Source organism: Frieseomelitta varia, unplaced genomic scaffold (assembly GCF_011392965.1).
Source record: "Frieseomelitta varia isolate USP_RPSP 00005682 unplaced genomic scaffold, Fvar_1.2 scaffold_912, whole genome shotgun sequence".
Lineage (NCBI taxonomy): Eukaryota > Metazoa > Arthropoda > Insecta > Hymenoptera > Apidae > Frieseomelitta > Frieseomelitta varia.
Genome location: NW_025110715.1, coordinates 253,797 through 266,248, shown reverse-complemented (window position 1 = coordinate 266,248; position 12,452 = coordinate 253,797). Strand labels below are relative to the sequence as shown.

Sequence of the window (12,452 nt, the reverse complement as noted above, 5' to 3'; positions counted from 1 at the left end):
TAAAAAAAAAAGAAAAAAAGAAAGAAACTCTCGTTTGTTTCGATCAAATTGTTGCACCATTGTTAAATAACATCGAACTTTCGACGAATTTAATTCTTACGTGGAGTTTTCTGATTTCCGGAGTATATTTTTCAAATTGGTATTTTTATCAAATTGGTAGATCGAAAATCAATCTTTTCGAAAAATTATAACGTGACAATAGAAGATCACGCGAATCTAATATCATCATTAAGTAGATTTATTAGTTTAATTTCGAATTTTTAATTGTTCATTTTAAACGTTATATTTAATATTTATATTATATAGGAACCATTATTTATTATAAATTATATAATAAATAAAATTATTAGTTTTTAATTATTCACTTGCAAATTTAAGATTATAATAATGAAGGATTGCGTAAATTATCAAATAATGATACATCAATACGTAATAAATTTGATACATCAATACGTAATAAATCTTAATTTAGACTTAGTCGAAAGTGTTCGTGATCCACTTAAGGGTTAAACTCGATTTTCAAATCGTACGAATCGATAAAATAGATTTATTTCTCAATTTTCTTTTACCTGGGATCTTAGATTTTCATTCTCATTTCTTCTGAGATAATGTTTTATCATTCGTCATTCAAGTGAAATCGTTCTGGCAATCGGAACATGTCAAGATGTAGAACAAGTGGTCGAAAATGGGATCCTGTGATAAAATTAAGTGAAAAAAAAAATGGCAAAATAAATGTGTAATAAAAAATGTTAGAAAAAAAAAAATAAACAAGTAACATTGGCCGCCAGTCACACTGTGGCGTTGTCGAGCCTAAAACAAGGGTAAAATGGACATGTTCTATGCAAATCTAGTGAAAATATTCAAATAAATATTATGAATAATTATTTGTAATTAATTATATATATATATTATTATAATTATTATAATTATTGCAAAGTGAAAATTAATATAAAAGTTGCGCGTTGCGTTCGGGACAAGTGGTAAAAAAAAAAAAAAAACGAGAAAAAAGAAAAATCTAAGTATGGAAATTACGCGGTTCTTCTCATCTTCCCTTTCTCGCCTGAGAAAATGATCTCGCGAGACAAAGGAAGAAGGGAGAACCTTGTACACACGTGTAGAGTCGTGCAGGGTTCTTGTTGGATTAAAAAAAAAAAAAAAAGAAGAAAAGGAACGTCTAACAAGTTGAATATCATGATGAATGGAATGGTAATCTTGGGGATGAAATTTTTTACTTAACTCGAGGGAAAAATGGTAATTTTTGAAGTACGAGTTACAATAAAAAGTCTCTGCGTATAATTCTGCCGTTCTTCTTCTCACTTCACATTTTATCTTTCTTTCTTTCTTTCTGCAATAAAACGCGTGGAACACACCAAGCATTGTAAAATTACACTGGCTACAAACAAACAGAGTTTTGAAATAAACTTTACTTCTTCAAGTGCAGACGCACTTCATTGTACGTTCTTCTGAGAAATATATTGTAATTATAATTTTGACGTAATTATAATTTTGAGTGTAATTAACTAGAATTTCAGTACTATATTAAAATTATGTTACGAATAAAATATTTATTTACTGAAGAAAGTGACTGTTTCTTTTGATATGAAATTTTAATGTGCTCTGAATTTAACAGAAGTGTATAGTACTGGACAGAAAAGTATGTATGATACTTTGCTCTATTTATATTTCACACTTAGTTTGATATTTATGTTGTATGTTAATGCAACGATAGACATGCTTATTTGTACTGAAATATTCTAAGAAAGAAAATTACTATTAACATATATACATTTTATATTAATTAATTAATAATTTAACATTACTATATTTTACACATTGACACATACATATACATTCATTAATAGATAAGAAGAACGGCAGGCATTGAAGCAGAAAATTAAGCTCACAGTAATTCTACAAAAATAAGAAAGAAAATAATCTCGAGGTAGAGTAGTTTTTCATTAAAAGACAAATAGAAATCTACTGAAGGTGATAAATTTCTGTTAAAAGAAAAATGGAATTATTCGGTATCATTAATTCAGTGTTGCAACATTTTTCAAAGATAACAGGTGCCAAAATCTAGACGTGTAAATGTATGAATATTCATTATGGTGTTCATTTTGTTGAAATGAGAAGATTTAAGGATAAGAAGACAGGGAACAGGGTTTTTTTTTTTATCGTGGAAGAAACATGGACCACTCAAGCAATTTTCCTGAAACTATGGGAGTTCCTTACGTTCGACAAATAGGAGCACCCTTGTGTTTTAAAACAGTCGGATCAACGTGACTTATGGCTAAGTAGTATCTTATTAGCGTCGAATATCCTTTGAACAATCGGTTGCATAATTCGATTTATCTCCCTTGATACGAAAGATGTTATTGCAATTTTATGGAACATTAATTGATAAAGATTTAAACGTAATTTTATGGAATTGTACAATATAATATTAATAATTAATTCGATCATTTAAAATTTAAGATTTAAAATTCTAAAATTATACAGAATTATATATATATATATATATATAAAGAGAGAAAAAAAATTACTCGTATTACGTTTAAGTTATAAAAAAATGAAAATGAAAAGATTTGAAAGTTGTGCAAGATTAAAATTAACTCTTACAATTTTTCTGTGTTCATGTTTTCAATAAAAACATCTTATATTATCTAAAAATAAGGCGTATAATTAATTGATCGACTGACTAATGATATATCAGCTTTCGGGTCAAAATAAAAGCATAAAATTGTAAGAGGATTAAAGTCGAAGGAAAATTTCTTGTTTTTAATTTTGAAAAAAAAAAGAAAATTAAATTAAATCTTTCACTTCGTTTTTAACGCAGCATCAAGGCAGTGAAATCGATCAACGTTCAAAGTGAAATATATTTACGTTTTCTTACTATTATTCCTAGTACTGTATTTATGTTATTCCGCCATTGTAAAGAGTAACGAGCAGCCTAGATTTCCGCGACGATTACTCATCGCGGACCTCGAAAGCAGGATCGTCTTACAATTACGTGATATTTCTTTTTATCCTCTGTCTCTTTTTTTGTTTTTTTTTTTCTTTTTGTTTTAGAGCTAGCTCACTGTAACCAATTAACCATACTTAATATTCAACCAATCTACCCTATGAGTTTATACATACGTGTAAAAGATAAAAGTGACGAGTGTGCGAGCGCATTTAGCCAAGCCGTCTATGCCATTCAAACGTGGATATCGAATTTCAGTCACGAGTTTCTTAAAACGACGTTCAATCCGTGGGGTGTACCGAAGAAGAGAAGGGAAAGTAAAAGAGAGGGCGAAAGGAGGGAGAGGAAAGAAAAGAGAAAGAGAGAAACTTTCCGAGTAATAGTAGATGTAATTTCTCGTCTGTTGTACAAAGATATTACGACTCGGCACGGAGGACAGTTCACGACAGAAACGGGGAAACAATCGCGGATGAAATTTAATCGTCGTATGTTCCATTTTTGTATGATCGTCGATCCTGTTATCAACGAGTGTTGCAGTGATTCACCGTGTGAAGAAATTCTGTGTGACTGGAATGAAACGAATTTACGTGAACAGAGAGCATGAAAGAAAGAAAGAGAGAGTATGATTAATTAATTAGTAATCGGATCGATATCGAGTCAATATTATCGATAAGAGTATTTCCACAAATACTGGCAAATACAATGTCAAAAATAGAAAATATATCGATGCTTGTTTGATATCTACAGAGTGTATAGTCGAATACATTCGCACATTTGATGAAAAATTATCGACAAACTATTGCAACCTCGTGATCTAAACGACTGGCCCAACGCTTTAACTACTTGCGCTGGCAACTGATTGCGGACCGTAACGAGTGACCAAACCGTACACAATAATTCGTCGCTTTCTTTTCCAACTCGTCGGTATGACATCAATGGATAGAAATTATTGCGAAGTAATAAATTTATTTATTTGTTTTGCTCCGGTTATACTTCAATATATATTTAAAACTGAGGAAATATTGCAACTTTGGGATAAAAAGTTCTCGACGTGCGTGGCACGTCACTTCAGCGCAAGAGGTTAAAGCGCGAAACCTCTGCTTCGTCGTCCTTGAACTCGTTTTTTTCTAAAGTTGAGAGAAAGCGAGGACACTTTCGTCGTCGAGAACTGTCAAAAATAACGCCTCGAAGATGACTGGAAATTATTTTCTCGCGACTAGATGTACCATGATGTTGAAGATTGAAGTCTTCCCTTTACACCAATCCCTTAAAACTCGCTATACAATTTTTTTTTTTTTGTCGTCTTATTGAACATTTGCACCACGCGACAAAAATTTAAGAAACCCTCTAACGTTCTTAAACTTTTCTAAGAAAATAGCGGGAAAAGATTGCGCAGCGAGTTTCAAGAGTTGAGACTGCAACCTTTGATATCAGTTCAAACGCTCAAAATCGTTGTCAAACATCTGAAACTTACTCGTCGATATTCCTTACTTTGATTTTAATTGTTCGAATTATTATCAGCAGCATCGGTGTCGACCCGATTATTAATTGCAATACAATCGTAATCACACAGTTGGTAAAAGTGAGACGTTCTGATCGCGTATTTGGAATCGCATGCTATTCGAACTTTTCCAACACCGATATACATATACACTTTGTCCCTGTTTTTTTTTTTTTTTTTTTTTTTCAATGAAACAAGAGCAATTCCAAATGCAACGATGCGAACCAGTGAGAATTCTGGCAAAACACTTGTTATATCAATTAATACGCGTTTAGAACGATTAACCCCTTGTCTTACAACGTCCTCGCTGTTTCGATTTTCAAAAGAAAGATCGCGATCTCGCGCCGCTCGAATTCGAATTGGAAATTGAAAATCAATAAGTACAAATCGTATACACATGCACGACGTTTCGGTAGTTCACGTCCGACACAGATTACGATAAATTGAGATAAATGGCAGATTGAGAAGAAAATCATAGGACGAGGGGTTGAAGAAATATAGAGAGGAATTAGAGGAACGAGGAGCCAACGATTAATTTGGCCCCGTCGCCAGTTCTGTTGCGTGATTTTTGAAATTATCGACGAGAACGAATGAAATGATAATGATGAATTGGTCGTGACTGGAGGAGTTCATTGTAGAACTGTGGAGTATCTCAAAAGTGCCCCGGTGCGAATGGAAAGAGGATTTATATTGTAAGTGGAAGTTAGTGAAATTCACGACCACTGCGAGAATGTTGTGTGTTCAATTGTAAATTAACCCTCTTCCTTCCATTTTCGAGAGAGAGAGAGAGAGAGAGAGAGAGAGAGAGAGTTCCGGTGTAAAAATTCACGGTTTCGGACCCTTTGTACTCGATCTTACTGATATCCATCAGTTTGTGAATTTGTTATTCGATGTTTTTAAAAAAATATACCACGTCAACATTCGATTCTCTATTTTTCTTATATATTTCGCTGTTGTTGATCATACATTATTAACCCTTTGCGCTCTGGGATTATCTTCTAAATCTTTCTCGCGCGACAACTCGATAATTGAAGGCGTTATTTATTCGATTATTTGTTTATCGTGTCATCATCGTTCGTGTGCACATTTATATTTATATTTTGCGGTGTTTCATTTCATCTTTTGCATTTCTGAAGGTGCAAAATAAAACGGACATAATGTGCAAAATAATTACGAAAAACATTCAAAGTTTGATATATGTTACAATTATTGATCAGTAGCAGAATTATATAGCACGTTGCCCTCGAATAGTGGAGGAAAATCGGAGGATAGAATATTTATGCCAGCACAACTGAGAATCCAAGTTGTTAGTGAACGCAAAGGGTTAATATTTCTCAACCAATAAATTCGATATTTCGCCAAGTATTTAGTACATTAAATAATTTATTTGCTATGTACATTAATCAATTTAATAAATTCCAATAATTTTCACCGCCATTTATCATTACTCGCGTATAATAAAATCAAAGTCGACAGTGCCGATTTCAAATAATTCGAGAACAAAGGGTTGAATAGAATCGTCACTCTTCGCGAACGTATTATTCTTACAATCGTGTTGAATAATCATTATACGTGTAATAAATCCACAAACAGAAACAATCTTCGAAGGATTAGCGACCAAATTACCATCACGTAAAATATCTTAAATAAGATAATGGATCTTCATTAGGGTAATGGATCTCCTTAACGAAAATATCGTATATTCTTTACAAAAAAAAAAAAAAAAAAAAACAGCAATACTGCCCATTATATATTGTGATAAGCTCCGTCATAAAAATTACGTGAACCGTATCCCGTTCGTGTTTTTTTTCTCTTTCAATTTACTCGTTTGATTTACAATAGAATTTAATCGTCCACTACGATATTAGAAACGCAATGAGGTAGTATAGAGGATCGTATAAATTTTCGAATAACGATGAAAATCAACGTATAATACAATTATCAGTTCGAAAGTAAATGAATTTAATTTATAATGTGATTATTGATTTGATGAAACGAATTTGTTTAATTATAATTTTTAGAAATTAAATGAATTTTAAAATTGAATAAATTGAGTAACAGCGTGCTTTAAACGGCCCATTTGTAGGTTTGTACATACGAAATCAGAAGGAATAAATTGATTGATCGTCGTGGCGACAAAATTATAAATTATATGGGAAAAGAAGAGGACGAAAGGAGAAAAAAATAACACGTTACAGAAACAAGAAACTTACGTCGCCGTCGCGACGAGCTTTTGTTGGCAGATTGCACGTGATTTTAAATGGTAACTAACATCTTCGTTTTCAACCCTTTGGCGTTAACGACGTGGTACTTTACCACTTTACGAATTCTTAAATTCTAAAGTTCTTTCTAAAAACCTGAATCATTATAAATTGTTATAAAGATGCAATAAAAATGGAAAGTTGTCGATACTTTTAACTTCGAGTTCGTTTTTTCTTAAAGTAAGGATACGTTTATTCTCAAAAATTACAAGACATGGAAGATCTTTGAAAAATTTGCGATAGAAGAAATCGTGTCGAATTCAGTATCAAGTCTGAAATAAATTTCTTATTCCAAATCGTCTCCCAAAAATTACAGGCTCTCGAACATGTAACATTTATTTGTCGAGCAAACTTTTGGAATTCGTCGTCGTCGTGCATCCAAGATACACGTTGTAGCTTAATAATTTCAGTATTAATCAAACAGAAGTTGGCTAACTGGCGGTCAGCCCTTGCCCCTACTTTCCTGATCTTTACCCCTTCCACTTTCGTCGCTACGCATGAGCCCCACTCTCTCGTGCACGGTGAGGAGAGATTTCAATGTAGTGGGAGTATCGATGCAATGGAGGGAGCAGGAAAGTAGGGGCAAGGTCTCGCAGGCCGCCAGTGCCTTAGCCGACTCTGAATTAAACGATGAGATAGGAATATTTAAGGAAATAGAATTGCTTAAAATTTACAGATATAGCCGTGTATTTATAGAGTCGTTTATACAAGATTTATATCCTTGTAATACCTAACAGATTGATTAGTGAGTTCAATTTCAGTGATGTGATAAACGGATAGTAAAGTGCTTGAAACGTGGCTTTCCTTTTAATTTTCTTTTTTTTTTTTTTTTTTTTTTTTTTTTTTTTTTTTTTTTTTTTTTTTTTTTTTTGGGTTTTTTTTTTTTTTTTTTTTTTTTAATTTAATTCAAGTATGAAAGACTTGCATTAAATCACAGACAAAATAAATAATGCGTGTGTGTGTGTGTGTGTGTGTGTTTTCTTTTCTTTCTCAAGAAACCTCCTCTCCTTTTCTCTTCATAAGATTCATCGCATTTTCAGAAAAATTTTAGTCCAAGATCATACTCGTAAATATCACAAATATTCATGAGCAATCAGAAACTTTAAAATCACGTTTCAGAATGCTCTTTTTCCATCGCAATCAGAGATAGAAAGTGATGCAAGAAAGAACAAGAAGAACAGAGAATCTTCGATCGATCGAACGGACGCGGAATTATGTACTTGGCCGCCAGTAGCGACGATCCGAAACGTGATTCGATCGCTCGATTATTACGCGTAGCCAGCAACCGTGCCGATAGCGGATCGTTGTTTTCCAATCCGATCATCACGGCGATAGATTGAATAACCGTGTTTGGCAACCTACAATCCGAATTCCACGGTAATTCACGTAATCGGTATAATCGCCACTGCTTGATCGAGCGAAATCGGAAGTACAATATTTCTAACGTATAGTAAAATTATAAGAACTTTGGCAAGTATCTAATCTTTCGAAACCATCATTTTAACTGACTGTAAGAATTATCGCAATCCAAACTATACTCTCGTTAGAATCATTCGGTATAATTTTTGAGTGTAAGTTTCTACTGCTAGAGTATAATGCTATAGTACTTTAATTACAACTGATTAATTTGAATTTTGAGTGTAGGTTTCGGTTGCTGGAGTATATACTAATTAAAGTACAATCAAATACATAATTATACTAATTAATTAATTATAGTTAATTAATTAAACCTAACCTAGTCTAATTTAAATTTGACCTAAACTTAACCTAGAATAATTAATTACAATCAGTATTATACTCTAGCGGCAGAAACTTATGCTCAAAGTGGCAGTTACTTAATTATTAAATATTAACAAATAATTAATTACTAATTATTAATTCTTAATTTCTAATCTAAACCTAACACAGATTAATTAATCATAGTCAGAATTATACTCTAGCAGCAGAAACCTATGCTCAAAGTGGCAATTACTAATTATTTAATATTAACAAATAATTAATTATTAATTCTTAATTTCTAATCTAAACCTAACACAGATTAATTAATCATAGTCAGAATTATACTCTAGCCTAGAAACTTATGCTCAAAATGACGATCAATTAATTATTAAATATTAATGATATTAATTAATTATTACTTGGCAATTATTAATTGCTTTTAATTGCCCTAGACTAAGAATTTCAATGTCCAAAGAGTTGATTGTGTGCAATATATGCATCGTCAACACTATACTGAGCAAATCGCTACTGAAATCTTGCAACTCTTTGCACTCTCCATTTTACTTCCCTATTAGAACCGTAATAAATTCCACTCTCTTCCTCTCTCTTTCTCTTTTTCTCAACGTCTCTTTTCTAGTGGCGCGAAAACTCCTTGACGCACGTGCGCGCACAAGCACGTTCCATCCTCGACGAAAACGAAGAATCAGAAGAATCATCCTCAAGCGCGGAGAAGAAGAAGAAGAAGAAAAAGAAGAAGGTGGAGAATAAGAAAACGAAGAAGCAGCAACGACATCAACGTTAGCAAGCAAGAAGTCGAAGATAGTGCTCAAAACCGACAGAGAAAGATGGGGAAAGCATAGTGGAGCTACGATGACACTTCGAATTTGTACGTAGTAACAAATTCGAATAACATCAAGCAAGATTTGAAGCTTGAAATCGGCTCGTCTTGGATGAGCTTTCGAATTTTCTATAAACGGACAAAAATCGAGTGTGGTAACGAGCATTTAGTATCTTAATATCAGATGAATATTCAAGTTAATATAATATAAAGTTATAAATTATAGATATTAAAGAAAATCCAGAATGGTCATATTATTAGATACTCGTAACGCTGCCAAATTCTGTCACAACTCCGAAAATTTTTAAGGCTAGAAGGACTAAGGATGTCAAAATTTCCAACTTTTAAATTTTCCAAGGCATTCAAGCATCCTTGGATTTGCCAAGACTTTTAATGAGCTTTGAAGCGTCCGAATTATCCGTGTGCCAAGCGATTCGAATTTCAAACACAGGTTCGAAAGCTTTCAAGGTTCGAGGCTTAGCGGAAATTTTAAAAATCAGAACTTACCAAGACTTGGGACTTACCAAGATTTTCAAAGGGTCTCTACTCCTTGTTACTTTCATCAATTATTTCAATGATCAAGCTACTATCAAGTTATTAAGCTATTATTTCGTTAATTATTTTCAAGCCGTCGTCCGGTACTACGTCCGTATTTATTTTCATAACAGACTTGCTAGGATAAAGTTCATCACGTTGAATGAAAAAAGGAAATTTATTTTCAAGTACAAATTCGAAGATTTTAAGATTTTCAAGACTCGAAACTCACCAGACTGAAGAAACTGTAAAAAACTCGAGACTTTCAACCGTTCCAAGCATCGAGAAACACCTTCAAATACAAAGACTTTCTAAGACTTTCCAAGACTCAACACATTCACCAAAACTACCAGAAACTCAAGAGACTTCCAACAGTACAGTAATCTACGAACGCACAATTCAAAGTGATACGAATTCGCTTTCAAGCGTGGAGTTTGCGTGTTTCGGAGCGGTTCGAAGCGATTCGAAGTGTCTCAGATCCCATCGCTAGCCGTGTGACGAGAGAGTTTAGCCGGTGCGGCCTAGCCTCGCTGAATCGCGAGAGAGAAAGAGAGAGAGAGAGAGAGAGAGAGAGAGAGAGAGAGAGAAAGAGTGGGGAGAGGAACTACGTGAGCGGCCACGGGGGTTGGCGGAGGGAGAGCTCGTGGACGAGCGGTTATTTCAAGCGACGACTCTTCTGGCACTTCGCCCCGAGCTTTCCTCGAGCGCATCCTCTCGCCTCGGACCGCGTTCTCGTGTCAGTGTCGCCGCGAAGCCAGCTACAATCGAGTCACTCACTCACTCACCCAGTCAGTGGAGACACAATCGACTTCAACTCGATCGAGCACAGTCTCGGCAATCGACTCTGACTGACTGGATCTGAAAATTTCAAAAAACGATCGCAGAGATTCGGCCGAGATTTCCGTAACGTTTCGACGTTTTTCCATACTACTTATTTTTTTTTTTTTTTTTTGATGGTTGATATGATCGGTGGTTTGTTGACAGTTGATGAAAGCAGTGGACCAGTTGATGAAAACGATAAAAATTAACAATCGTTGAACACTTTGGGAATCGAAGGAATTTTGATAGATTGCAGTTTGGTAGAGAGTGGACGTTGTCAGTGGACAGTTGTAATTTTGGAAACTTACTAATTAAGTTTGGACACTTTGGATATTGAAGGATTTTAATTTTGAAATTTGATAGAGAGTGTTAACAGTCAGTTAATGGTGGACAGTTGTTTGACAGAAGTTTCAGTTTGGTGAAGCAATCCTGGGACTAACGTTGGGAAATTTATGGGGAAATTTTCCAAAGGAAATTGGCAACCTTGAGAAATTTTCAAAAACGGACCTTGACAAACGAATTTAATCGAAAGATCTCTAAACAATTCTAAAACAGTGGAATCAGTCGTGGAAGACTCCAAGATTTAAATTTCGAATAAGAGAAAAATTTTAAAGGAGAATTCAAATTCGGCACCGCGTAAAATTCTCAGTTTTAAGAAACTGAGAGGGAACGAGAGATCCTCTGGCTATTTGGGAATCAGTGAACTTTTCAACGTTTCGAAGGATTCGCGCGTAAAGTTGACCGGAAGTGACCAGTGAACGTGTGGAACGGTGTGTTCGCCAAACACGCTAGTGCCTTCTATCGACTCGGTTTAGCTTTCAATCCGACACACAGCGCACCAGCAACGCGTAAATAAAAGGAAATCAAAAGAAAGAAAAAAAGAAAAGGAATCCTCAAACAGTAAACAAAATTCTTCTCGAACTGTGCACGCACCTTTTTCTCCTCGATTAGAAACAGAAGAAAAAAGAAAGAGAAGTTGGAGACCGCGAGTCGGGCGATCGCGGATGAAGATGGAACCGTGGTGGAAAGAAGAGAAGGAGGATTTATAACTCGGCTCGCCTGAAATAACAGGAGGAATGCGCGCATGGTGAATCAGCTTCCTCCGCGAGAGTGCGAATTTCCTGACAGCGGCCACGCGATCCAGGATCGGAACCGAGAGAGAGACTGCTGCAGGATCTGCTGGATCGTGCGTTCGAGTGTGCGTGCGTGTACATAATGTGTGTGTGTAGGGACGCGCGCGCGTGTATACCTTGAGAAAAGCCAGAAACGCCAGAAGCTCAGCGAGGGGAACGAGAGAAGAGGACCGGGACGGGAGTCGCGAATAGACAACGGTTTTTCTTGGAAAGAAGTCGCTGACTGGTGAGTACTAGTTTCACGTAATTTCCGACGGGACGCTAATTCCCGGAAAACTCGCGATTCCTCGGGAAGGAAAAATTGCTGAACAGAAGTTTTAGAATTAGATACTGAGAAGCGTGTTTGATTGTTGAGTTTTATTGAGCAGATGTTTTGGTTGAATCTGTGAAAATTGGAATTCTTGAGAAAAAAATTGTAGAATAAAGAGGGAGGGGGGGGGGGGTTATTAAGAAGCGCGAGAATTGATATGGAAAATAAAATTCTAGAGGTTGAGATTTTATATGAAAATTGAAATTCTTAAGAAAAATAATTATAGAATAAAGTGAAGAATTGTCTGATTGTTAAGGATGAAGAATATTTTTGGCTGTAGAGTTAATGGCAACAGAATATTATAAAGAAATAAATAAAATTAAGTAACCACATTGAGTTAATTAATCGGTTAATTAATTAAGCCATTCTTAGTTT

General features: G+C 34.7%; 1 protein-coding gene and 1 long non-coding RNA gene across 5 annotated transcripts in view; one reads left to right on the top strand and one right to left on the bottom strand.

Annotated features, from left to right (window-relative positions):
• Positions 1-8,896: 8,896 nt before the first annotated feature.
• Positions 8,897-10,294, bottom strand: LOC122537507. The gene is made up of 3 exons (XR_006308633.1): positions 10,048-10,294; positions 9,789-9,954; positions 8,897-9,128 (listed from the first exon to the last, which is right to left on the bottom strand). It is a non-coding gene; the product is annotated as an uncharacterized LOC122537507 (long non-coding RNA).
• Positions 10,295-10,504: 210 nt separating this feature from the next.
• Positions 10,505-12,452, top strand: part of LOC122537499 (fibroblast growth factor receptor homolog 1-like) — a 100,309-nt gene continuing 98,361 nt past the window's right edge. For 3 of the 4 annotated variants that reach the window (XM_043670702.1, XM_043670700.1, XM_043670704.1), the window contains exon 1: positions 10,505-11,993. The gene's annotated coding sequence lies outside the window, so the exon portion shown is untranslated. The remainder of the gene's footprint in view (positions 11,994-12,452) is intronic. The other variant, XM_043670701.1, reaches the window with a different exon arrangement.